Source organism: Ambystoma mexicanum, chromosome 3p, assembly GCF_040938575.1.
Source record: "Ambystoma mexicanum isolate Mex_15411 chromosome 3p, UKY_AmexF1_1, whole genome shotgun sequence".
NCBI lineage: Eukaryota > Metazoa > Chordata > Amphibia > Caudata > Ambystomatidae > Ambystoma > Ambystoma mexicanum.
Window position 1 is genome coordinate 1,157,623,639 of NC_090925.1, and position 25,938 is coordinate 1,157,649,576.

Here is a 25,938-nt window from a genome sequence, read left to right on the forward strand (position 1 = left end):
ATAAGCCACCGGATTGATCCTGGATAGAATATCGAAGGGACCAATAAATCGGGGGGGATAGTTTAGAAGGGCGTACCCAGCGGGGTAAAAACTTTGTGGACAGCATGACCTTAGATCCTCTGTTCCACTCCGGTACAGGTCTCCGGTGTTTATCCGCTTGTAGTTTGTTACGGGTATTGGCCTTTAGAAGACTTTGGTTGGCGGTGTTATGGGCTTCCTTTATACTATACAGAGAGTTTTCCAAGGAAGGTATGGGAGTCTCAGTCCAGAAGGTAGGTACTATGGATGTAGGATGGCACCCATACGTACAAAAGAAAGGGCTGATTCCCAGTGCGCTGTGTACTGAATTGTTATAAGTAAACTCAGCTGTTGGTAAGAGGGACACCCAGTTGTCCTGTTGTTGGTTGATGAAACACCTCAAATACTGCTCAAGGGTACCGTTTAGCCTTTCTGTCTGACCGTTGGTCTGTGGGTGAAACCCAGAGGATAGAGCCTTTTCGATACCCAGCAGTCTGCACAAGGCTGTCCAGAACTTTGAGGTGTATTGACTCCCACGGTCAGACACAATCTTTTTGGGAAGTCCATGTAATCTGAAGATATCTTTCATGAAGACTTCAGCCATAAGGGAGGCCGAAGGAATTCTGGGTAAGGGGGAAAAATGAGCCAACTTCGAGAAGGAGTCCACGGTTACCATAATACAGGTACAGCCCTGGGAATTTGGTAGGTCTACGATGAAGTCTGTAGATATATGCTTCCAGGGGCCTGATGGAATCGGGTCTTGTTGAAGCAAGCCAAGAGGACTTCGAGTGGAATGCTTGCTTTGCATACAGATAAGACAGGTCTGGATGTATGCCTGAGTATCGGCTTGCATACCGGGCCAGTAAAAAGATCTTTGCAGTAATTCCAGGGTCCCTCGTAATCCTCTATGCCCGGCTACCCTTGAGTCGTGGCACCACTGGAGAGCTTGTATTCTGATGTCCTGTGAAGGAAGGATGAGCCTTCCTCGAGAGAAGTACAAACCGTCCTTCAGATCCACCGGAGTTCTCCCCACTTGCATGAGTGTGTCTTCGGGGGACCGAGATTCTTCTCTCACCTTTTCCAGGAAAGAAGATACTGCGGAAATGATCTTGATATAGGGAAACATGAGTTCTTTTTCGTATCCCAGAGAGGTCACATCTCTGCGGGATAATGCGTCAGCAACCTGGTTTTGGGTTCCGGGTATGTAGGTTATGAGAAAATGGAACTGTGCAAAGAAATGTGCCCATCGGGCTTGTCTGGTGTTATAGCACTCTTGTTGACGCAAGATCTGTAGGTTCTTATGATCAGTCCGTATCAGGAACGGGTGTAAGCTTCCTTGGAGAAGATGTCTCCATTCAAGACAAGCCAACTTCATGGCTAAAAGTTCCTTTTCTATAACAGAGTAGTTCTGTTGGCTAGGATTAAGGGTCTTTGAGAAATAGGCAATGGGATGTTCTTGACCCTGATTAGTTTGTAGGAGAACGGCGCCAACCGCCCCCGCAGAGGCGTCGGTCTCAAGAATAAAGGGGAGTAGTTGGTCCGGCTGTCTCAGTATAGGAGCTGAACAGAACCTTCTTTTAGGCTAATGAAACTCTCTTCCGCTTCCCTGGACCATTGAAATGGCCTGGAGGCTTTCTTCAGTAAGGAGGTGATGGGTAGGGTGAGTCTGGAGAATTCGGGAATTAACTTCCGGTAAAATTTGGCCAGTCCCAAAAATCTTTGGATCTCTTTAACCGATGAAGGGGAGGGCCAGCCTAGTATAGCTTCGACCTTCTTTGGATCCATGGCGATTCCCTCGCTGGATAAGATGAAGCCCAAATAGGAGACAGAGGACTTAGCGAAAGCACACTTTTCCGGCTTGACCAGTAAATGATGATGCTGCAGCCTGCGTAATACTTCCTTCACATGATGGGTATGTTCTTCGGGTTGACGGGAGTAAACCAGAATATCGTCTAAATAGACAACGGTATTTTGACCCAAGAGATCTGAAAATATACGGTCCATAAACCTTTGAAAGATTGAGGGAGCGTTGACCAATCCGAACGGCATTACTTGATATTCGAACAATCCATAGGGAGTGCGGAAAGCCGTCTTCCATTCGTCACCAGTTCTGATGCGGAGTAAATGATAAGCATTCCGTAGGTCGAGTTTGGAAAACACTACCGAACCTTGGATGACCTCCAGGATCTCAGTGATGATGGGCATAGGGTACCGGTCCTTGATGGTTAGTTGGTTGAGCCCTCGGTAATCGATACAAGGTCTTAGGTCTTTGGAGTCCCTCTTTGGAACGAAGAATAATGATGCTCCTGCTGGTGATCTGGACGGTCGGATAAGTCCATTGGCTAAGTTGTCATCTAAGTAACGTCTAAGGACTTCTTTTTCCGACAAGGAAAGGGGATACATCCTACAAAACGGAACCAGAGCCTGAGGGACTAAGTCTATCCTACAGTCCTCAGGTCGGTGAGGAGGAAGTTCCATAGGTTGTTGTTCTCGGAACACTGTGGCGTACTCCTGGAAACTGTTTGGGATACAGTGAATCGTGCTCCTCTCTGGGGCACACCCCATCTTGACGCTTTCGAACAAGGGTCCTGGAAGACACTTCTCCTGGCAGAAGGCCGACTGAAAACTTAGGAGATTTGCCGACCAATCGATGGTAGGGTTGTGTCGTCGGAGCCATCCAATTCCCAAAATGACTGGGAAATGAGCTGCTCGGATGATGTCGAAGTTCAGTTCTTCAGTGTGTTGCTGAATGGATACTCGTACCTCCTCTGTGGTATGGGTAATGAGGCCGGAGCACAGAGGGGTACCGTCTACACCCTCTTCCTTCTGGTCTTCCTTCTTGGCTATCCTACGAAGGCCTATCTTGTCGGCCCATAGGGTGTCCAGGGAGTTTCCTGCTGCTCCACAATCCAGCAGGGCCAGAGTCTCTATTTCTTTTCCTCTGAACTGAAGCTGGACGGAAAGCACCATAAGACGTTGGTCCTCCGAGGGTTGAGCAGAAGTAACTGAAAGTGTTACATAGGAACTGAGAAAAGCCCCTCGGTAGTCCGTCCTACCAACTACCGAGGGCGTTCGTTTCCCGAACGTCTGGGAGGTACATCTGGGCAGTCTCTCAATAGGTGAGTGGAGGAGCCACAGTATAGACACAGGCTGCCTTCTCTTCTCCTCTTCTTCTCTTCAGCTGTCAAGGGCGATCTGGTTGTTCCTATCTGCATCGGTTCTTCCCGGGTGGATGGACGAATGGCAGGTGAGGAGGTCGATGGGTGAGTCTCGGGGTAGGTACTGACGTTGCGGGTCTTTCTCTTTTCATTTCTCCTTTCCGACAACCGGAAATCTATTCGTACCACTGCATTTATGAGATCTGAGAAAGAATCAGGGCGAGGGATTCTAGCGAGCTCGTCCTTTAGCTCTTCGCGCAAACCTCTCCTGAAGATGGTATATTGAGCCTCTTCTTGCCAGCCGGCTTCAGCAGCTAGTCTTTTGAAGGAGGATATGTAAGTTAGTAGGTCAGAACCACCCTGACGTACATCCAACAAGTCTTCACTAGCCTGGTGAGCGCCTTCAGAGCGAAGAAATGCCTGCTTTAGAAGATCCTTGAATGCTACATAGTCCTGTAACTAGGCGTTGCAAGCTATCAACAATGTCTGACGCTGTGGGCGTATCTGCAGGGTTGTCCGTGATGTGGTCCACCCCACTCAAACCCTGAGAGTCTTTCAATTCCCCTTCCTCCTCACCTGATGAAGACGAGAAGTTCAACTTCCTCCCACGAGGTCGACGAGTAAAAGTCCTCTTTTCCTTGTGTAGATAGGGTCTGCCTCGGGAGGAAGCCACCGCGACCCTTTGGGAAAGAATTCGCGGGGACTCCCCCTCCGCGACAGACAAGTGCGGCGAGGGGAAAAGCCTTACGGCACAAAAACCCCTTTGGAGTGTAGGTATCCGAGAGGACTGTCCAAGCCAGCTGGTAATACGGGAGGCTGGCTATACTGATGGTAGGGAGTAGCAATATATGCAGAGCACGGCCCTGAAATAAGAGGGGTCCAGAAAGAGAAAACTAAAACAAGAAAGGCAGGAGGCAAGAAAGGAGGAGAACAAAACAAGTGCCCGTGTAAGAAAATGAGCACCAGGTATGAAGAGAGAGAGAGAGAAACAACAGGAGGAAAATAGTACAGGAGCGGATCACCGCTAAGCGAGAGTACTGTGGAGCGCTAGCAACGAAGAAGAATTCAGAAGTTGCAACGCGCCGAACCGCCGAGCGAGAACAGAGAAATAATCTCAGCGGCGGCCATGTTGGAAAAGACTAGAACGTAACCTCGCTAGCGAGCACAACGTGGCGGCACGGTCAGACGACCGCCATGTTTCCACCTCTTCCATAAACGCCAGGAACCTGCGGTTGTGACACATCATGACAGAGGTCAACAAGATGTTGGATATTCTGCAACTGTAGCTGAGGACATTGATTAGTGGGGCATTGGACGACTTGACCGCCTTGAGGAGCCGACCCGGGTGAGCCCGTAAGCCCATTGCTGCGAAGAGTTGCACTTCAGTGTTGGCATAGTACGGAGCCCCTCGCACTCAGGAGGCGGCAGAGCACAGGAGGGGGAACACGTGAGTAAAACCCTGACGGTGCTCAGTGAAGCTGCGGGGCGCTTGGAAGGCATGGAAGTAACGGATCGCAGCAATTGATGCAGCAAGAGATCCGTGTGCGAGAGCGGCACATGAACCCCCACGGCCATGCATTGAAGCGATGTTGGACATGGTTTAGTCTGCGTAATGCGGAATAAAAGAAGCGATTAGTACCCTGCTTGTCGGACGCAGCCCACAGATGTGAAGAGCAGGAGCAGCGCGACCCGATAAAAAGCACTGTTGAGCGCCATCAAGGCGCCCACTCCCCGGATGAGATAGAGACCAGATGAAATGAGGGCAATGCGATGAGCAAACTGTACGTAAGAGGAAAAGACACCACTACAACCAAGGCATCCCCTCCCGTGGTAAGAAAGTGACCAGATGCAATGAGGGAAATATGTTAAAGTCACGGCTTCATAACGCCGAAGGAGGGCAATACTGTGGGGGTTGCCCACAGCGAAGCTAAAACATCTTATCAGAGTCAGCAAGCAACAGCCTTGCAGCGAAGAGTGGAAGCTACAAAGAAACACAACCCGCATCATAACTAGATGGAGGAGAGGAAAAACCCATGGAAAGCGAAATGGGCGCCCAAGGCCGGGCATAAATAATGGAGGATCACCATAGGCGCGCTTGGATTGAGTACAGGGCAGAGGTGGCCCTGCTAAATAGTAACAGGCTAAAGCTGGTACTGCCTTTCACCGGCATAACTACACCCTGACCCAAATAAGGGCCAGATGAGACGCCAATAACCAACACGCAGTACTGTACACAGAGGAAAGGTACAAACGGTTGCATAAAGGAACGCCTCGAAAGGGCTGAGATGAGACTCTCAGCACTGGACTCTTGCGGTGCCGTGTCCCGTACAGACCAACCACACAGATAGGTCAATGGGCGAGGGCTGCTGGGTCCCCACGTAGTGGACTGATATACCAAGCAAAGAAGCACACGGCAGACTGTGCTGTGGGGAGCTCAGCAGCTGCGTAGAAAGGTCTGAGGGGCAGCACGAGAACCTAAATATCGCCGAAGTGACACAATCTGTGCCGGGGAAAGAAGGTGCAATGGCTCTGAAAGGGGGCAAGAATAGGGGAAAAAACAGCCAACAATGGACATATTTACCAAATCGCAGCAATCCCCGACTACGCTAGCACGAGATACGGTCACTATATCCGCAGATGCCACCTTGCCAAGAGACTACCACAGGATCCTAGCAGGCAGGGTTGAGAAATAAGGGTTGTTTGGGAGGGGGAAGGGAAGGGTGTTGGGAAGGGAGGCGGGAAGTTGGGTGTGATAATGTTAATTGGGGACCGGACCTATACCTATATACCAATAAGCCGATAAAGGTAGAGAGGATGGGGGATCTTAAAGTAATTACCTGTAATGTGAGGGGGGCTCAATAGTTACCTAAAAAGGAACACAGTAATGATGTATTTACGTAGACAGAAAATAGATATAGCTTTGATACAAGAGACCCACCTCACAAAAGAAAGATTAGAGGTGATTAAATAGAAATGGAAGGGGACGGTTTTTGGTGCAACATATTCAGCCTATGCAAGAGGAGTGATTACCTGGGTAGCGCCGCACTTCCCATTTCAGTTGTTGCAGTACACAGCGGAAGCAGATGGTAGGATGGTTGCAATAAGGGGGCTGGTCAAAAATAAGGAAATAAGTTTCATAAATACATATGCCCCAAATCAAGAAACAGCGGAATATTTCAAGATTCTGCGCACCAAAATGAGCATGTATGTAGGAGGGGCAGTGATCTGGGGAGGAGACTTTAACTGTACTCGAAACCCGAAAATAGGCAGCACGGATAACAAAATAGACAGCCCCCCCGTGGCTGCCAGGGCGCTGCAGACTCTGGTGACGGACTTTGGGTTTGAAGATGCATGGAGGGTGCGCCACCCGCAGGATAGATACTATTCACATCACTCTGCCCCACAAAATTTGCATACCAGGCTAGATTATATGTTTGTCACACAGGAACTAATGGCTGAAATAGTACAGGCAGAATACAAAGCAAGGGTCTTATGAGACCACTTGCCATTGGTCCTAGCATAGCAATACCAACCCCCAAGAGCGAGGATACCAACGTGGCGCCTCAGGGCCAAGGCACTAAGAGATACAATGTTTAGGGAGGACTTAAGAGATGAAATAACGAGTTACTTTGAGACCAATACTGGCAAGTGCGGAGTCAGCTGGCACGCTGTGGGAAGCATTCAAAGTGGTAACGAGGGGGATAGCAATAGCTAAGTCCAAGGGACTACAAAGAGGAGTAGTGATAGTATTACAGGACGCGGAAAAAGAGCTGGAAACAGCATTGAATAAACAGGGTACCACCAAGGAAGATGCAGGAACCATACTTAGGCTGCAACAGAAATGCGTAGAATGCTGGGATAGCCTGTGCAACCTAAACTATAATAAGTACGTGGAGAGGCAACACGCTGGGGGAGACAAACCAGGGAGAATGCTCGCATGGTTATATAAGAGCGAGACCCCCGACCAACGATTAGAGTGATAACAAAGGAGGAGGGGTGCATAGTCGACGCCCAAGAGGGCGTGAATCGGTTATTCCTAAAGTACTATCAACAACTGTATGGGGATGTAGGAGGAAGCGACCGTAGAGGGATAGAGGAAACCTTAGAAGACATAGACATGCCGCAAATTAGCACGGAGGAACGGGAGGATCTAGACGCCCCAATTACCTTAGAAGAATTAGAAGAAGCGGTGGTATAGCTACCTACCAGCAAGACCCCGGGGGCCGATAGACTCCCTAGTGAATTATACAAAACCTATAGAAAGGAGGTGCTTTCCCTGCTTTTAGCAATGCTAAATGAGGCTTACGAAATAGGAAAGTTACCAGAGTCCCTGAGAGAAGCGAATATCATACCGCTCCCTAAACCAAATAAGCCTGGTAAAGATTGCGGATCATTCAGACCGCTGTCAATGCTTAATCAAGATAGCAAAATACTCACGGCGGTTCTGGCAAACAGAATGAGACGGCCATGCTCACGGCAGTTCTGGCAAACAGAATGAGACGGATCATTACTAAACGTATACACCCCGATGAGACTGGATATGTGCCACATAGGAATATATCACATAACCTCAGGCGACTCCACCGAGTGATAGAACACACCAAGGAGGATGAGGGCGAAATGGCAATAGTATCGTTGGATGCGATAAAAGCCTTTGATTCAGTCAAATGGCCTTGGCTGATGGCAACCCTGGCCAGTTATGGGATAGGCCCTGGGTATCTTAAATGGGTCCGACTATTATATAGCACACCACTGGCTAGGGTTAAAATGGGAACAATAAATCGGAAAGATGGCAACTCAGTAGAGTGGTCCCCTATGTAGTATATCTTAGCACTAGAGCCCCATGCGATATACTTATGACAGCAATATGATATGATAGGAATTAACATAAAGGGGGAACCGCACTTAGTCTCCTTGTATGCAGATGACACGCTGTTGTATTTGCAATACCCTGAAGAAAACCTCCAATATGTTTTGGAAGTGATGGAGCATTTTGCAAAACTATCAGGAATAGCGGTGAATCCCAAATAATCATGTATATTTCCGCTGGGCAGATATGCAGGGACCCCGAAAGGTCAACTACCAATTTTACAGATACCATGAGAAGTGAGCACGTTTAGATACTTGGGGATAAACATCTACCACACAGTGGAGGCAGAGCATCAGCATAACACTGTGAAAGCGGTCCAGAACATTGAAAACAGCATAAAGTTCTGGGCAAGGCTTCCCTTGGCGATGATGGGGAGAGGGGCAATGCTGAAAATGGTAGTTTTGCCGAGGCTGTTGCATTGTTTTGGGAACATACCATATCTGATACCAAGGCGATTCTTTACTAGAATGCACAGTATATGTAGGGAATTTCTCTGGCACGGGTCGAGGAACAGAATAGCCCTCTGGAAGCTACAAAACTCGTATGACAAAGGGGGAATAAAACTGCTGAACTACGAGGTCTACTACCTAGCGAGCCAATTTCAATATGTGGTAAAATGGTTATCAGAAGACCCACCCTCGGAATCCAGGTTGTTCAGACTAGAATGTGCCGCATACTTCCTGAAAGAAATGATATGGCTACCCAAAGCAGATATGAAAGAGCACCCAAAGATGATGATATTGGGAGGAGAATATGGCGTAGGCCTGTCAGATAATGGGGAACCCAGCCCCGTGTTCCCCACAAGTACCACAACACTGGGAACCGGTAGGGATAGCAACAGTGGGAGACATATGGCAAGAAGGGAGGATAAAAGAATTTAGGACGCCGGTGGAGGAAACGGGGTTGCACAAAGGGCAATACATCACATACCATAGGGTGGTACGGCGTATCAGAGAGACATGGTCCGAAATAGTATTAGAGGAACAACCAGACGCCGCCATAGAAACGATGTATGATGTAGCAGAAGGCGGGCATGAGATATCTAGGATATACAAGCTGGTGATGTCTTAAGTGGGGAAGGAAGTGGCACTACTGAGACAGGAATGGGAGGAAGAAGTGGGTACCCCTATGAGTGCTGGGATATGGGAGCGGGCCCAAGGGTACCACAAGAAAGTGTCAAGGAATGCGAGGCTACAGCAAATACAGCTGTATATAACCCACAGGACTTATATGACACCCCAGAAGATAGCTAAATTTGAAAAGGCGGAACGACAAACTTGCCCCAAATGCAGCGTTGAAAATGCCGGGATGATGCATATGTTCTGGGCATGCCCAGAAATTGAGAAATTCTGGGGGGAAGTAGCTCATAGATTGGAAGATAAAGGGGTTAAGTTACAGGTTGAAATAGCATGGGCAAGTCTGTTAGGAGGGTTTCCCAGACCACGTAAGCTCAAACATGTAAGTAAACTAAAAAATTTGGCATATATACTTGCGAAGCGTAGAATCGCCATGGGATGGAAGGCATGCCATAGACCAAGGATAGAAGTATGGTGGAAGGACCTCCAGAAATGGGTGGAAGCCGAAACTGCAGTATGGCAAGAAGCTAGCAATACAGGTGGGGAGGAAGAAGCAGGAACCCTGACAGCCCGGAAACACTTAATAGCCACCCTGTTTGGGCAGTCTGAAGACTAGTCGAGCGACCAGGAACCAAGAACAGAACACTGGAGAAGATACCCCTTCACAAGACGAATAAGCAAATTATGAAGTAGTGTAGCGGGAGATGTAGTAGACAAGGTTTGAGTTGCAAATTGTATAATTGTAAGAAGTACCGCAAGTTTGGTTGTTTGTTGTTTGTGTTATAAAATAAAAATGGTTTTAAAAAAAACAAGACAAGATGTTGGATATTGTGGTGATTGAACCCTCTAGTAGTCCTTGGTCCAGTCCTCTGGTTCTGGTTCCAGAGGCAGGTTCCTCTGAGTTGAGGTTCTGTGTGGATTACAGGGCTCTGAATGCTGTCACAAAGACAGATGCACACCCCTTCCCTAGAACTGATGAGCTGGTGGATACATTTGGAGCCTCCAAGTAACTCAGCACATTTGACCTCACTGCAGGGTATTGGCAAACAGCCGTAGCAGAACATGCCAAGGAGAAGACAGCATTCTCAACTCCAGAAGGCCTTTCCTAGTTCAGGGTAATGCCCTTTGGGTTTAAGAATGCACCTGCTACTTTTCAGAGGCTTGTGTCCTTAATGGGTTGGTTGAATTCTGTCTTGTATAGCTGGATGATATAGCAGTTTTCAGTGCCACCTGAGAGGATCATGTGGAGCACCTTAGAATTGTGTTGCAAGCTCTTCAGAAGGCTCACTTGACCCATAAAGGCCAGCAAGTGCGATTGGTCAAGGGTCAGTGGTCTACATTGGGCATGAAGTAGGTGGAGGGAGGATTCTGCCTCTACCCAGTAAAGTACAAGCAGTAAAAGACTGGCCTACCCTCCCTTCACAAACCCAGATGAGAGCCTTCTTAGGCCTCACTGTGCATTACAAAAGCTTTATGGCAGATTAGGGTACCATACATAGCTGCCACTCTGACTGTTCTCACTACTCATAAGAAACCCAAGAAGGTCTCTTGGTCTGAGGAGTGTGGGTAGGCCTTCAATGGCTCAAAGGACTCATTGTGCCAGGCCCCTGTTCTCAGGGCCTCTGATTACAAAATACCTTTTATTGTGTAGACAGATGCCTCCGACACTGGGATAGGTGTTGTACTATTACATGTAGATGGGAAAGGCAAGGAACACCCTATTGGATTCATAAATCGCCAGTTTAAGGACAGAGAGCTCAGGTGGTACACAGTAGAGAAAGAATGTTTCTCTGTTGTGTGGGCCCTAAGGAAGCTGAGGCCCTACCTCTATGGGACCCACTTCACTGTGCAAACTGGCCATAAGCCCTTGCAGTGGCTCATGAGCATGAAGAGAATCCTAAATTTATCAGGTGGTCCATAAGCCTGCAAGGGTTTAACATCACCACTGAACATAGGTCCGGTGTCCAACATAGCAATGCTGATGGGTTGTCCATAATGTTTAAACGACCTGAACATGAAGCTCATCCAGGGGTGAATTAGTTCCCCCTGTCCTTGGTCTGGGAGGGGCAAGTGTTAGGAAAGATTTCCATTTATGGGTAATCTTCCCTCCAAGTGTGAACCCCCCAACTATTTGCTATTGTCTGACCATCCTAGCCTGACTTTGCCAGTGGAGCACAGACTTCTGCTGTACTCCGTTGGGCTTTTTGCTCATTTTGTTACGTGGAAACTGACATGACCTTAAGACAGTCAGTACTGGGAGACTTTGTTTCCCTTAGTCTTTCATTTTGTTGCTATTCTTTAGCAACATTTTATCTGTGCACAAAGTACCTTACAGTACAGTGTGCTGGGGTCCCGTTTTCATTTTTAAGGCCCTAGACACCCTCAAAGGATTTGTCGGTGAATGTACAAGTGTGCCTTGGACAGAGCTCGTGGCAGCTGTTACTTTTCATGTATTTTCAACTATTTTTAAAGGTCCAATACCGCGCTTACTGCGTTTGGCCCAGGACAGTGGTCAGTGCCTAAAATGGCCATTCCACAAGGTCCTTTGTTCTGTCCTTTGGCCGTCTTGTCCCTTTGCCTTCCCCAGGTCGAGCAGACATAGGAAATTCCTTATTTGTTCATGCAGACCCCCGTGCAAACCAAAGCTTTCGTGGGCTTCTGCATGCCTTGTGTGTGTGCCTCCAGGATGTGGGCTGGAGCTGTCTAGTTCCAATACACATCCTGGGTGCCAGAATGTCTGGTGTGCTGGGATGACTGGGACCACTGTGGTCCGTGATTGATCCACATCCGGGATGGCTGTATGTGAGCAGATCTCCCATTGGTTTCTCTTTGTTTTGGCGCGATGGAGATTTTGGATACGAGAAGGCATCTTACACCCATTACAAGTCGTTCACACCGAACTTAGTGAAGGAAGCCATGTATCCTGAATCAACAAAGCAGATCCGTAGAACCGCTGGTGACCCGCTGGAAGGTTTGGCACCCTGAGTCCGCTGTTATCCCATCGGACCCGCTGTTCTGATCAATCCTAGAAGGCCTGCAAGGGCGCTTCCACCCATTGTAATAGTAGGACCAACTATTCTCAGCACCTTCAACTTAACCTGTAAGTGAGCCTTTACGGAAGTGTTCCTGGACAGACCAGTGAACTGACCAGCTCGTACAGGACCTTTGCCCTGGAACAGCCTTTGGAGACTGTAAACTCTGGGTATAAGGCACTCTCTCTCGCTGAGTTTCGTACACCTAGCATTCCTAGGTCTGGAATTAGGAGAGTACCCCTGAACCCAAGCATACACGGTCACTGTGTCGCCCAGCTATGGTGACAAACTTTGTGGGTACCTTGATGCTGTGCCCCCCTGTGCCCTCAGACTCACTGCAGCGGAACTGGCCTGATCCCTTCATCAGGAGCAGAGAAATCTCATCTGCCCCCCCTCAAATCCATCTACCACTCCTCTTTACGTACTCTCTGTCTCCTAGGTCCTCGCAACTCTATTTCCTCCTCGCTCTCCCTCCTTGGCTGGCTTCCCTTCCTCTCCCAATTTAAGTTTCAATTCCTCTGGCTGGCTTTCAAATCTCTCCATGACCTTAACCCTCCCTACCTCTCCTCTCTCCTTTCATTCTACACTCCTTCCTGCTCTCTCCGCTCCGCTGATCTTTTCCTACTCGCTGTACCCCTTTCACCATGTGCCTCTTCTCGCTTCCGTTCCTTTCAGCTCTTGGCCCCCCTACACTGGAACTCCTTACCTCTCTCCATCCGCTCCATCCCCACCTACTCCTCCTTCTGCTCTGCCTTGAAAGCCCTCCTTCTCCATTCCCCCCCTTGACCTCATCCTTCCCTCTCCTCCTTTCTCCCGAGTCCCCCCCTATTCCCTTCATACCTCCCACTTCCCCCATTTTTTCTCATACCGTGGAACTTAAATCAAACAACTGAATTTGATCCCCCTCTCTGACTACCCCCACTCCCTTCCACCTCACCCTTCCCTCACCTCCTCCATCTAAGGAAACTGTTCTACTTACTGTTACACTGGTTTGTATCATGATTGTTTATATGCTTCTCCATCCATTGTACCTGTTGTTGTATTGTAAAGCGCTTTGGGTTAAAGCGCTATGTAAATTTAATAAACATAAACATAAATCGCCAATGTCCCGCCACAGAATCATTCCCTGGAACGAAGCCTCTGAAAGCCACAGAGCCACGCAACTGCAGGATTTGAACCTGCAACCAAAGTGGACTTGACTACCGAAGTTTGGTCCGGAGTGCGCCGAGGGTCGGTGAGTACTTGCAATCCTTACTGGTGCCCCCGACGCATCCATCAATTTTTACACATGAGTGTCTCCTGGGAGCCACTCTTTATCGAGGTAGCCTGTGCAACCAACTATTCCCAACTGGTCTCTCCTCTTGGAGAGACCCTCCTCGAATAGTGGGAACTTATTCTTCACTGCCTCACCCACCTTCCTGAGTCGCTGCAGCCCCCAAAAGAGACCCCATTAGGAGTTAACCGCACAATCACGAGCGCCAGCACCAAAAGTACTTTTGAGCTCAAGGCTCCACTCATATTAGGGACTGGACTGCCTCTCAAGTTAGGGTTTGAATTGTGAAGGACAGCTACAGAGATATTCACACTGTATAACCCCTTTGTTTACAGGTTGTGGAACTGTACTAAGTAATATCCCTGTTGGCCATTGGTTGATGTATATATGTTTTTTAGTTTAAAAAAAAAATGTATTGGTTTAATTTCAAACCTTTAAAATGACATCATATTACTAAACTTCAAAATTTCATGTTTCCTCATACCTCTTCTTTTTCACAATCTCATATACGTAAAAAAACAGTTGTATCTTTATTTTTGCTACCAATTAACATTAAGTCAGACAGTCGATTTTCAATTATCACTAAAAACTATGTCAATGGCAATATTAGTTTCATATCTGTTCTATTAAACATATATTGCCACCAGTCTTCTGCACAGAGAAAATGATGTGCCTCGCTCCAAGGGCCCAGATATCGTGTTCTTTCTGTACGTAAGGCGCTGCAAAATAATACCAAGTGTTTTAGGGTTTCAAATTCTTCTGTACAGCAGCGACATCTCGGATCGAGTTTTGCATTCGATGACCAACGAAGCATACGTTCTTTAGTTTTAAAAGAATTCATCCGAAATCTCATAAACAGTCTTCTAGCATTTGGATCCGGAAATAATGCAATGTATTTTTGGCTAATGCCAAAAGCTTGTGCTTCAGGAGGAACATCGATTAACGTTTTAGAGGCCAGATTAGTTTTAGTTTTGTTATTACTGCTGAATAATTACTTTGTGTTTTACTTAAAAAGCCTTTATCAAATGTATCTATATTTTTAATATACACCTGACAGAGTAATTTGTGGTATTGTTTGCTGTGTGTGATCATTGTGGGCTTTCAGTCACCCTCACCCCTCCTGAAACCTTGTCTTGACCATCACCAATGCTACCGTGATTGGTCTGGCTTGTCCAGAAGGTTACCCTGTTCAAAGAAACTAGGCTGGCCTTTTGAACCTCTTCCCACCTGGCCAGAGTTCAGAAATACATCTTAACAACCAGCTCATCAGTTCTAGGTAGGGGGTGAGCATCTGTCCCGGTGACAACATTCAGAGCCAGGTAATCCACACAAAACCTAAGTTCGGAGGTACCATCTTTTGGTACTAAACCACAGGGCTGGACTAGGGACTACTGGAAGGCTCAATCACTCCCAGATCCAACATCTTGTTGACCTCCGCCTTGATGTAGGATCTCACCTTATCTGACATTTGTTATCCCCTACATTTGGTAGGTACACTATCTCCAGTGTCAATCTCATGTTTGCATCAAGGTGTCAAACCTGGAGTCAGTGAAAACAAGGAGGAGTACTAACTCAGCAACATTCTTACTTCCCCTTGTTGGTCAGAAGTCAGGTGAGGGGCCCCTTGGACTCCCTCAATGGAGCCATCTGAAGGACCTTTCTGGAATAAGTCAGAGGTTTGGATTTCTCTTCTTCCATATTTGATGCCACTAGCAGTGCAGCTATTTCAACCCTAGGGATGAAAGCCTTCAGTCTATTTATGTGAAACACGTTTGGGGCCTGTCCAGGCCTGCTAAGGTCCACCAAATAGTTAACCTCGCCCAGCTGCTCCACAACTGTGTAAGGGCCTGACCATTTATCCTGTAGGGCTTGATGCCTTATAGGGTTCCGGATCAAGACGTCCTGACCTGGGGGTAAGTGAAGCTTTCTGGTCATACCAATGCTTGACCAATGCCTGACCAGCCTTAAACTTGCACTGCCTGAGCCATTATGAGGACCATCCTCTTCCTTAACCCCAGCACATAGTCTACTACATTGGTATTGACAGGAGAAGTGGGGAGCTCCCACCCTTCCTAGACTATGGCCAGTGGCCCCCAAGAAGCTCAAATGGGATGAAGCCAACCCCCTCTTGAGGTACCTCGCTGTAGGCAAAGAATAAGCATGGCAACAGGAGATCCCATTTTCTCCTTTGGCGTTCTTCCGGAGCCCCAATCATGCTCTTGATAGTTCTAGTAAACCTCGGAACTAACTCATTTTTTTGTGGATGATAGGCTGATGAAAACATAAAAGTGACCCCACACTCCTTCCACATGACTTGCATATACTTGGGACATAAAGTGGCTGCCTCTGTCAGACACAACTTCTTTAGGGAATCCAACCCTAGTAAATATGCCAAGTAAAGCTTCAGCAACTGACTTGTCAGTCATTGTCTTCAATGTGATGGCTTTAGGATATTTGGTGGCAAGATAAACCTATTCCCAGAGGATGTCTGAGGGTCAAGGGGACCAACAATGTCAATCCCTACCCTCTCAAATGGCACTTCCACAACAGGGAGTGGCACCAATGGAGCCTGAATTGTTGAGCCCCTTTTTCCAGAGATCTGGCAAGTAGCACAACTCCTGAAATGGCTTTCTACATACCCAGAACACCCAGCAACCACCAAAGCCAGTAACTACCATAATCCCCACCCCAGTCACCTGCAGCGATAGCCTATATCCAGACGCCCACCCACCACCGTACAATACCCCCCAGGACAGCCCTCCCATTGTAAGAAGAACACCCCTACCTAACTGACTGAACAAAGACACACCCTTGAAAACATCCAGATTGAACAATTTAAGAGGATTAAACCACTGACAGAACAAAGACCCACTGACCCAAGACCCAACTGACTTACAAAGACACACCCTCAAACAAAGACGGAACAACTTAAGAGGATTAAAAAACACTAACCTGGCACGAGGCACCACCAATGGAGCCTGAATTGTTCAGCCCCTTTTTCCAGAGATCTGGCAAGTGGCAAAACCCCTGCAATGGCTTTCTACAAACCCAGAACACCCAGCAACCACCAAAGCCAGTAACTAGTACCATAATCCCCACTGGAGTCACCTGCACCCATGGCCTATATCCAGATGCCCCACGCGCCAAAAACGTACAATACCCCCCAGGACAGCCCTTCCATTGTAAGAGGAACACCCTTACCCAACTGACTGAACAAAGACACACCCTCAAACATCCAGACGGAACAATTTAAGAGGATTAAAACCTACTGACAGAACAAAGACCCACTGACTCAAGACCCAACTGACTGAAAAAAGACACACCCTTGAAAAAACGAAGACGGAACAACTTAAGAGGATTAAAATCAACACTAACCTGACACGAGGCACCACAGTTGGAAAACTGCCCATATAAACCCACCTACCAAACAACGGTACAAAAGAAGACTGGACCCAAGAAGAGAATGGGATGACCCCAACCCCCTTATTCCCTACATCACAAGAACAGAAGGGCACTATCGATACCCACATCAAATGACAAGAGATGAAGAAACAATAGAAGTCAACAACCCAATTATTAATCTCACAGACCGATTCAACGACAAAGCCACCTTCACAGAACCTCAACCGCTTATAGCCAACATAAAAGCACCCTAACTGAACACCGACGAATCAAAACTGGGAACAGAAAATAAACCAAATGACACCAAAAAGATCTATTGCAATCTAATTAACGCAAGATCAATGTCCAAATATAACACCGAAATCTACGACCTCCTAAGTGACAGAGGCATCGACATCCTTTTCTAAACAAAACATGGCCGGATGACAACTACAAGATCACCCCCAATAACTGCCTGCCCGATACCTTCAAGTGCATCCAAGCAAACAGGAAAACCAAAAGAGGTAGTGCACTGGCAATCATCCAGAAGGAACACTTGGAAAATAAAGTGGAAGACTCAATAAACATCAACAAATGCAAATCCGTCTATTAACAAATTGCAGGAAAACAAACTAAAATTCATACTGGTATACAGACCTCCATCGTATGATGCAGCCTTCGTAGACAACTTCATAGAAGCAATCACCAACCCAGCTATCGAGCGTAACCACTTGATTATCCTCAGAGTCTTCAACATCTGGTTTGATAAACCACAACTCACAAAAATCTCTTATCAGTCAACTAACAACAAATAAACTACATCAGATGGTCAAAGGAGCAACCCACATGGCAGGACATACACTAGACGCAGTCTTCCCTAAAAGAAAACTAATTACCACGGCTCCACCTATTCAGATTCTCTGGAGCGACCACCTCATCATCCCCTTTGTAATCACACTGCCCTCCCCAATAACCAAAAAACAAGAAAAGCTACCAATCAGCATGAAAAGACACTGGAGAACCATAAAAAACTCCAACTTAACGGAACTACTGGAGATCACCAAACCACAAACAACCATGGGCGAAGCTGACCTAGACACTAAAATAGATATACTTCACAACTGGATCACCACAACAATTGACGAGATCGCCAAAGAAAAACCTTTCAATCCATCCCGCAAAAGAGCAACGGCAAAATGGATCACCCCACTACTAGCCACCATGAAAAGGAAAAAACGAAAACTAGAACTAGAATGGAGGATCAATAAAGGCTGCAGAAAATAATTCAAACTTCAACAACATACCTGTTCATACAAAAAGGAAACACAAAAAGCAAAAAGGAAATACTACGACAACAGAATCTGCAAAGCACCAAACACCCAAAAAGAACTATTTAAAATCATAAATGAAATAAAAAAAACAACCTGGCTGCAATAACACTCCAACACTATCGACGAAATTATGCAGTGACCTCGAAGACCATTTTTGTAAAAAAAATCATGACCATCCAACAGACCATACAAAAGAGACCATGCAACCACAACACTGAAGACACCCACCAATGCAAGGAACACCAGAACAAACTCAAACGTCCCTCACATATCAGTGGAAACTTTCATCAAACTGGTAAATCAAAGCAAAAAATCAGGCTCCCCATGATCCCTGCCCCCCTGACATCTACAAATCAATCCTCTCATAAGGAACACCAATGGAACATTACAGGAACGTCCTCAACCAATCGATCTGAACAGGGAGAGTGCCACAAGCTTTTAAATCAGCCTACATCAAACCACTCAAGGATATAGCAGGAAACGTAGATGACCTCTCCAATTACAGACCCATCTCCAACATCCCCTACCCAGCTAAGCTCCTGGAAACACACATATATAGAACAACTCAAGAATTCATAGAAGAACACTGCCTATTAAACCAGGCACAAGTAGGATTCAGACCGATGAGAGGAACAGAAACAGCACTTATTTCAATCTGGGATGATCTAAAGGCAAACACAGACTCAAACAACAGCACTGCTCTGATACTTTTAGATCTTTCTGTGGCATTCGACAAAGTTAACCGCAACATCCTCATCATGAGACTGGAAGAATTCGGAATCACTGAGAACGCCTTACTATGGATCAGATCCTTCCTAACAAACAGAACAGAAACAACATGGATGAAACCTCACAAATCATCATGCAGAGTCCCACAAGGATCATCCTTCTCGCAACTACTATTCAACATCTACCTGTCACAGCGAATTAAAATCATCGAAAGACATGGTCTCACCTGTTACAACTACGCCTACGACACACAAATAGTCTATAAAATACAAGACTCACAAGAAGACAACTCAACACTAGAGAACTGCGTTTGTGAAATATACAACTGGATGAACTTAAACCACCTCAAACTCAATCCAGGCAAAATGGAAATAATGATCATCACAAAAAACGCAGAAGACAAACTCTACATCTAATGGCCAACAGAACTTGGTGAAACTCCAGCCCCATCTTCGATTGTAAAAAACCTCGGAGTCCTGATGGATAACAAACTCACTCTAGAGCCACAAGTAAACACCCTTAATGAAGAAATGCTTCTTTCTCCTGCGAGCGGCTAAAAGGATCCTACCATTCCTCCCATTCACCAACAAAACAACTTCAGTCATCACTTTCATCATGTCCAGATTAGACTACGACAACAGCTTATATCTAGGCATGCCTGAACGACTCCTAAATAATCTCCAACGCATACAAAATGCGCCAGCCAGACTGCTCCTTAAACTACCTCGAAGAGAACACATCACACCAGCGCTGAAAACGCTACAATGGCTACCCATCAAACAGCAGATCAAGTTCAAATCAATGCGCAGAACGCACAGAGCAATCCAGGACCAAGGTGCAGAGTTCCTTAGAAGAAAACTAAACATACATCACACTACAAGGACACTCAGATCCAGCAGTGACATCCGCTTGGAACCCAAATCATACAACAATAGAAAACTCTGAGGATCCTCTTTCTCCCAGCTCGCCCCAAAAACCTGGAACGAACTACCAAAGAACATACGGAACCCAAGCGATCACCTACAATTCAGGAAACTCCTCAAATCATGGTTCTTCACCTCATAACTAGAAAGAATGCACACAAGGACATACACAGCGGAACTAGGCTGAGAGAGGAACCTATCCCTATTCCCTAAGCCATCGACCATTAAAAGAAGTAAGGATTAATGGATCTACAACATATCCACTTACCAATTAAACGATAAACCACATTGAATCATACCAAAGAACATCCACAGAGAAATCGGGAAGGAAGACAAGGTCTGAGCTAGCAATAATAGCAGGCACACCTTGTAAACACAGGGCGCAAAGGACCACCGACAGTAAATAGATAGGTAGGAGCGGGGATGATAATATAATATCACTATCTAAGCAGGGATACTGATCGCCCTCCCGGGTGTACTAAGCTCAGTAACTTAGCTGGGGACCAGCCTCACCACTGCACTAGAAACAAAATAGTCACGAAAGGGAAGAGAAGAATATACCTGCCCAATGGACTATCGACAGCAAATAGATAGAAAGAAGCAGGTGAATGATTATATAACACCACTATCGAACTAGGGGATAATGCTCGCACAACCGGGTGTACTAAGCTCAAATAACTTTGCTTGGAACCAGCCACGCCATCGCCCTAGAAACTAGACAGTCAGTAAAGAAAGAGAAAGAATATACCTACCCAATATGACAACCTGATACATAAAACAAAACTACAAGGATTAAGAGACATATAATCAACTAACCAAAACCTAAAATGTCTGCATACTTAATTCACACAAAAGCCCACACAACCACCTCTCTCACAGCAAACCGCACCAACCACATCGCAACAACAAACAATCAACACATAGATTGCAACAACAGCACACGAGGACTCGCTTCGATGCTATATTCATACCCAAGCTCATCGCACAGTGAAAACCAAACTGAAGCGGCCAACAGGACACCACCTTCTCACTTTCCTACGCCCTCTTCACCCACTAACAAACCCCCTACCTCTTTGTTTACAGATCTGCCTGAGCGCCTGGAGACCAACTCTGTTGGTGACGGTGTGCTATATAAATACCTTTAACATTAACTTGCACCGTCATCCTGGGCCAGTAGAAGTGCATAGATAACCTTTGCTTGGTTCTCTTGATACCAAGGTGACCAGAAAGGGGGACTTCATGCGCCCATTGCAGGAGGAAGGGTCTTATTTGAAGGTGGACCACCAACCTCCTATAGTCTCCTTCAGTAGACTCTGTGGGCTCACTATACAGGAGCCTACCTTCCCCAAAAATCCTATGCTTCCCAGGAGGCTCACCCTCAAGTTGGGAGCAGGCCTGTCTCCTTAGGCCTTCCAAAGATGGTCACTCACATTGGCCCTTACTGAACTCTTCCCTATCAGGACCACGTTCAACCAATAAACGTTGGAGTTCAGAATGGTCATGTGGGTTGAGTATTTCAGGCAGCACCTCTTCCTTATCAGGTTCAGGTGCTTGGCCAACTACCTCCACCTGAGTGGTAGGTGAGTTTGGGGCGATATTCTCTTTCCCTCTTTTTGATTTTATGACTCCCTTAGCCTTGGGTTTCCCCTTTGGCTTTGACTCAGCCTTGGACTTGGCTAGGGCAGCTCTTGTTTGTGACCTTGTGCATGGTCTCTCTGCTGTATCCCCCCCCCAGAGACTTAAGTCTCTGAGGTAATTTCCAAGCAGGACCTTTCCAGGGACTAGCCTCTGTATGCTCACAGGAATCCGCACTACTGTACCATTGATAGTCAGATTTACAGGGATTGCTGGGAACTTGAGAGGGAGGCCATCAACTAACTTGTTGGGCATCAGGGGATCTCTGGCAAGCTCCTCCTGGTTGACTGGTGTGGCATCCACCACAGTTCTGCTGGCTGCACTATCCCTAAGAGCAGGAGTGTCTACGCCTTTGATCTGCACACTCTCTTTAAAGTAGTGCTTGGTGTTGTCAGGTCTCCTAGCATAAGCTTCTTAAACGCTTGGCTCCCAGGAACCCAGGGAAACTAAGACTACCTCAGATTCTATCCTACTGGGGAAGGTGTCTGAGGAAAAGGATGCCCCTGTGATAGTGTCTTCCTCCTCGTAGGAGACAAAGGCCAGGCTCACACAGTGTACACCCAATGTTTTGACCTTACATCTGGGGTCCCCCTTCACATGGTCACTTGCTCCACAAGCCACACAAGATCCACTGGGTCTGTGTACATAGGGAGGCTTACTGTAACCTGAGCTATGAGTGCTAGGGTTACTCCCAATACTCTGACTGTTCTCAGGTGACTTACCCTTTTTAAATATTGTGTTGCCCTTCGGAGAGGAAGATTTTTCAGAACCCCCACCCTCCTTATCTTTGTGCTCTACCCTTCCTCCTACTTACTAGAAGCAGGCTTGTCCTTATGGGACACTCTGTGACACCCATACATCTGCTGCACTGGCTAACTTTTTAGGATCCATTTCCTTAGCGTCAGCCAAGTGCTGTTTAAGCTCAGGGGAACAAGAAAATATGTTCAAGCATGACTAAATACATAATTCCCTCAGAGGTGGTGACCTTGTATTCTTCCACCCAACCAGTCAAGTTTTTAAAAGAATCAACAACATAAGAAACCCAAGTATTACCTTCTTTCTTTTTGTGTTCTCTGAATCGTTTCAAGTATTGGGCAGGAGTCTTCCCAAACTTTAAGACTAGAGTTTGCTTCAATTTTGCAAAGTCTTTTCTGTCAGTCTTTGACATATCCATATTAGCGCTGCAGCCAGAATGGGGTAGTCGACTGACCAAACATGTAATGTTATCAGCATCCACTACTTCTTGTACCTCACATGCATACTCAAATGCAGTCAAACAGTCCATAATGCCACTCTTGTCATCTTATACACTAAGCATATCTTTCGGAAATCTTGGATGAGAGGAGGGGCTAGACCTATTGCCAGACCCTCTAGTGGAACCATTGGTGCCTTGCAATCTAGCAAGCTCCAACTGGTGGTTCCTGTCCTTCTGCTTCTCTGACCTCTCCAAATTCAGCTTAGCCATGCAGAACTCAAGCTCCTTCTGGTTAAACAGCAACTCTTGCTTTTTGAATTCCAGCATGACCTCAACCCCAGAGCCGGACAGCGAAACAGAGGACACTTCATCAGCATCATCTTGGCTTCTTTCTACAGTAGCACTAGTCAATACATTACTGGTACTTGGGATAGCCCCAGTACCTTCTGCCCTATCATAGGAGGGTAAAGCCAGAATCTGCGGTTCTTTCCAATCTGTTGTCCTTTGGATCATTTCAGATTTAGCACCAGTGGCCGACAGGCCCCTTTTGGTACACATATTTCTTAGTGTCTCAGATCTAGAGGCACTCAAAGCAATGTCTGTAATTGCTTCCATACTATAAGTAAAGGCAGGTGGCTTGCAGTTAACGTTAACCTAAGAGCACTATGCCTCTTGTGTAAGTGTAACCTGGGTACCTCCGATCGTATCCCAAAGCTGTACCAATTTGTTAAGATGGATTTCTAAACTCTGACCTGGTGGACAAAAGTTTAGGAGGCCACCCACAGTTTGGTGAAACAGGCGAACCTTCTGGACAAGCCAGACCAATCTAGGTAGCTTGGCAGGTGATCAAGACTAAGTGATCAGGAGGGGTGAAAGTGATTGAAAGCCCACAATGAGCACAAACAGTAACAAACCATAAATTACTCTTAGACAAGTGTATATGAAAAATAACTATACATTTATTGTCAGCCGGACCAATAGACACAAGTAAACTTTAGTTATGCAAACCCAGTTGTCACACAAAATCCTTATACTATACAATATACATACATTACATTTCCTAATGCACTACAGTGGTAAAATCCAGCCACAACCTGTAAAGAGAGGGTTGAGTTAACACATTTATAGCATTAGGCAATTCTTCTGAGTTTGTTCCCTAACTTTCAGGTTCAGCCCTAAGAAGATGGGAGCATTGTGCTCAACAGTACAGTTGTGCATAAAAATGCACAATCTCACAGGTGAAGCAAAAAGAGGGTCTTCTTGGGAGGGTTGTAGCAAGTCAGGAAGGGGCTTGAGGAGGCGATGAAGAATTGGTTCCCACTAATCGAGTAGGATCTGCCCTTGGAGGCAGAGCGGCTTTCAAAAGGTGGGAATGGCGAGGGAGCGCAGGCTAACCCAGCCAGGATCGAGCACCTTCGAAAGCAGGCCTCCGACGCGACAACAGACGGCGAAGGGTGCCAACTCATTCCAAAGTGTCTCAGGCGGTTTAACTAGTCTGTTTTTTCATGCAGGAATACCCCAAAGGGCAGATAAGGGTTTGGGGGGTCGGGAATAGCAAAGAGTAGGTGGGTAAGAAGGGGTGTGTGGGGGGGCACCCCCAAACAAAACAAAAAAACAACAAAACAAATAGATGAACTTTTTTGTAATTCTGTCCATGTTTAAAAGGCAGACGTTATAAAGCCTGACTATGAAAGAACATAGAACCGTGTCTAGGGCCAAAAAACAACAAGGACCCCAGTGCATGCTACTGGAAGGTACATTGTGCACTGTAAAAGTTACCAAGAAATGGCAACACAGTCAAAGACTAAGGGAAACATAGTTTCCCAGTACTGACAGTCTGAAGGACGTGTCAGTTTCCCCATAACAAGTGAGCAAAAGTCCAGGGGATTTCAGCTGAAGGCTGGGCTCCACTGGAAAAAGTGAGGATAGGCCAGCCAAACAAAAGCAAAAAGTTTGGGGGGTCCATAAATGGAGGGAAAATTCCACATAAATGAAATCTTTCCTAACACACAATATGATAAATATCTCTTATCATAACCTAGGTGAGTTTCCCTTCCCTAGATCTGAACAAGGGTTTTTCGCCACAGTTCAAGGAAACAAGGAAGTCTGGTTTCAGCACAAAGTTCCAATACAGTTCTTAAGGTTTCATACTCAATCAGATAAAGTTCTGTTGCTTCCATAAAGTATCTAAAAAAGAAAATCACATGTTCACACTCCTCCTTGAGTAAGAACTCTCTCACATGTGTCTTCTCGAAGTAACCAACAACAATTGTCTTTGTCAGGATAGTTGTCACAACTTTTGGTTTCAGAAAGAAATAAACTATTCCAACTCTTCCTGAAGTAAGACAAGGTTTAACCTTTGTAGGAACAACACATGTTTTTGTCAGGATGGTTTACTGCTATTTTGGTTTAAAAAAGAATTTTTACTTTTCTTCAACAAGCTATCACAATTCTCCTGCCAATGTTACAAGTCAACATGAGTTGTTGTTAGAACCACAGTTCAGCACTTACATCAACTACTATCTGGCTCACTCCTCTGGCAGGCTCTTTTAGGCAACAACTTCTTGCCCTGAGGGAATACTCGCCCGCCAGTCTACTTCTTCAACAACAAGCACAGAAAGTGCATTAGTGGTAACTTCCAACTTTAGAGAACAACAACTTCATTAGACTTCTTTAACATCAAGCTTTAATCAAGTTTTGGGGAAAACATGGAAGCAACTGTGCTCCTCTCACTTCTGGATAACCTTCTCCAGAAGGGAGCCTGTTTGCCCTTTGTTTACCCTCTGTACCAACAACCAAATAATAACCAAAAGGTAATCTCACGTTTTCTCTATCTTGGCTATGGCAATGTAGATTTCTATCACCTGAAGATCTGTATTTTATATCACATAAGCATTACGTCTCGCATTCATTAAGCCTCTCTCTTTAGGACAACTCACCGGCTTCTTTCAGCGTCTCTGCGTCACTCCCTGAAGCTGCATTATAATATCAGTGAGGTCTTCGGTACCGTTGACAGCTCTACTGTGACTGGCGTCGCATGCACAGCCATTCTCTGGAGCTCCACCGGCTCCATCACGTCTCTGCGTCCTCCAGCACACCTTAGCAACTCACATTGGGTTGTAGGCATGTCTGTTGCATAGCTGAGCATCTTTCCCTGCTGCCGTCTGCCATGATTTTGCTTCCTGCGCGCATACTCTGCAAAACCGAAAACCTTCTCTTCCCGCGTCAGCTTCTGCTGGAGGCTTTCTCTTCTGCTTCAACTACCACTGCTTATCTTCGTTCAGTGGCTTTCCAAACTGAATCGGTTGTTCGCCTGA